Below are 3,184 nucleotides of genomic sequence, written 5' to 3'. Positions count from 1 at the left end.
ACGTAATAAACCAATAATCCACGGTGGCTGCCACGTAATATGTTTTTAACAACTCAGATTGACACGTAAGCAAAAACATAACGGAGTTAGTGCTCCGTCAGTCGCGGACTGGTGGAAGCAACGAATGTTGAAGTTGGGACCGTTGCCAGCCAAAATGAAAGTTGGGACCAGCGTCGGCAAAAATGAAAAAGTTGGGACCAAAAAAAACCATTTTTCCAAAGAAAAAATAAACAATAGAAGCCAGAATTAAAAACTACTAAAAACAAACTTAACGTGAAAACAGACAAACAGTAACAAAACATAGTAAATGAACGATTAAGGTCGTATTAAGTTGTTCAACACCTTGCTTACGTCCATGATTATTGCCGGGAACTTTTTTATGTTGTAAAGAATTTAAGTAGCATAATGGAACAAAAAAGAATGACCCGTGTCATTATAAGAGTCATGGTAGTCATGCATGAAAGCTTAAGTTTGCACATGCATAACTTAAAAGAGAGTGCAGTATGCATATTGTTTAAAAAAATATTTTTGTAACCAAGTTTCTTAAATGTTCAACTAAATCACTCATAGTTTTTGTGTTTCTCTATTGGTAATTAACTTCCATCAGGTATTCCAGTAATGTTGGTGCAGTTCTAGCCTCGCCAGCAGCTGCTCCTTCATCAAATACAGCAACCTGAAGAGCCTGCAAACCACATACGATCATGATTTAATCTAATTACAAAATTTTCATCAAATATAATTCAAAATTATAATCATAATCAAGTAAAGATGGTACCTTTCCACTGAAATGTCAATACGACTTTGGATCAATGGTATCAAGAAGCCGTTGCATCTTAGTACACGTCATACTGACTTCTAAACTGTCAGCTTAATCCATTGGACTTGTTAGATGTAAGCATATATGATACGTTCCCGGTAGTTCAGGGGCGGTTGTGGCAAATAACCGTTTGTAGCAATATTAAATTAGAGTTTACATTCATTTGTGAGATGTCGATGCTATTATTATAAAATTTGGGTTTCTTTAACCTTGTATTTGGAGAATTGCCATCTCGAATGTCGCTAGTTATGTTAGTTTCAGTACTTTAGATTTCCGGTTTCTATCATTATATTAGTTGAAAAAAATACCTTTTTTTAGATGATTTGAATCTCCTATTAAAATCACGAGTAAAATATAAGCCTTGCTTCCTTGTTGTGGCGGTAAATGCTAGAGGTGGCAAGATGGGTGGGATGAATGAGTGAGGTAACGGGTCAAAACGAACCTGGTCGGGTTCACGGGCTGGGCTTACAAACACTGTTGTCTGTTTTTATAAATAATTAATGAAGTATTAGTAATTACACTAAACTAATAGGGTTATGATAATTATCTAAATCATTTTGACCTGTTTGATCCGTTCAACTGATTCAGCCCATTAAATGTCACCTCTAGCAAATTAAAAATCAAGTGGCGGTGTACTAACCGAATACATCAAATAAATGAACCTACTGTTTATAACGTCACCACCCGCAAAGAGAAGTCGCGACACCAGCACCAACTCATCCAGTGATGACCCCGGTGGCACTATTGCCTATCAAAATAACATGTCACCCAAACCATTATGTAGAGCTTTTGATCATCCAATATCTATAAGCTCATTACTTAATATTAAGGCATATATGATATGTCAATTAGTATCTCAATACTCAATATGCATCACCCAAAAAGTTTTCTACTAACTTTTTCTAAACTAAAAAAAATGAGAAACTTGAAACATAAAAAGGTTTAATCACTAAAAAAAATAGAATAAAAAATCACATAAGCAAATTTTAGTTTTCAGAACATCTCAAAGAGGGTAAACATATGGCCTGCAGCCTGTTTTTTCATATATATTTCCATAGCAAATATGTGTGCATACATTTTTAACAGAACAGCTATGAGAGCTTATTGCTACTAAACTTCAAAAAATCAACTGAAGGTTCAAGTAATGCACAATTCTGATTTCTGATTTCCAACAAACATTGCAGCTTCTGGCAAATCAATAGTCAATAAAAGCATTCACATCAGCAATAATATATGATAAAAGTAAAAAAAAAAATAATAAGGAACTAAACTGAACAACTAAGGATGCTCTCATATAAAACACACACACACAAAAAGCTATTAATTTGCTTTGGGTAAAAAAGGGTTGATATCTTTGTGTGACCTTAAATTGAGATCCAGCGACAAACATGTACTACACGTAACTAATTTCGGCCCGAAGCCCGATCTTCCCATCTAGTAAAATGTCAACAACAATGAGAAGGGAATCATTATTTAACCAAACAGATGTTAGTGAACTAACCTTGAAACACAAGTTCCTTTGAGAAGGGAAACATTGACCATGATCCTTACAACATAAAGATGCGTTCAACCCACGACGATATGCATACCCCTAGAAGCAATCGAACATGGCCCATTGAGTATTAATTGATTATATATTCAGTATAACAATAACTGCAATTGTCGGTATGATAAAAAATAATAATCTTTTCCTCCAAAATAGAGTATTTATAAAATAACAAAAAATGAAATCAATACATATTGACAAATTGATTATAGCATCTTTGTCATCGTGAGTTATGAAAAGAATTTAGCACTTGAATTATGCAATTTGGGATGAAGTTCTCACCCTAACAAAGTAGAGTATTTGATTAGCTAAAAGCAAATTGAGAAATCACAGAGATTATTTCTAATTGCAAACCTAAAACAATAATAAAATAAAAAATTAAAGTTAGAATTCTATTAAAACAAACATGAAGGGTGGAGATATTAGACAGACCAAAAGCATCAAATCTATCTGTATCATTAATCCATCCAAAGGACCAACCCAAATCGAACTTCAAATCTAGCAGCCTACACTCTATACACAACATTATAGCTAACTAACATAAAGCATGAACATGAACAATTACAATCAACAGAAATTTGGAATAATATACAAAACATACCTGGACAAGTGTAGCATTTAGGTAGCAGCAGGCTCAGGTTGGAATGAAACGTACAATTACCTGTGGAATACGATAAACCCCATATTTTATGTATTGGATTGGGTCACATGCTTTGCATAAATCATCAAATTGGCAAACCTTAATATGAGTTTATAAATAAAATTACAAAATTGAAACTGTTACTAACCAAATTCATGAACACGATAACCCATTTCGAACA

Source organism: Bidens hawaiensis, unplaced genomic scaffold (genome assembly GCF_021521415.1).
Source record: "Bidens hawaiensis isolate Kalapana, Puna unplaced genomic scaffold, B.hawaiensis_p1.1 tig00009161_1, whole genome shotgun sequence".
Lineage (NCBI taxonomy): Eukaryota > Viridiplantae > Streptophyta > Magnoliopsida > Asterales > Asteraceae > Bidens > Bidens hawaiensis.
Note: the sequence above shows the minus strand (reverse complement) of the source record.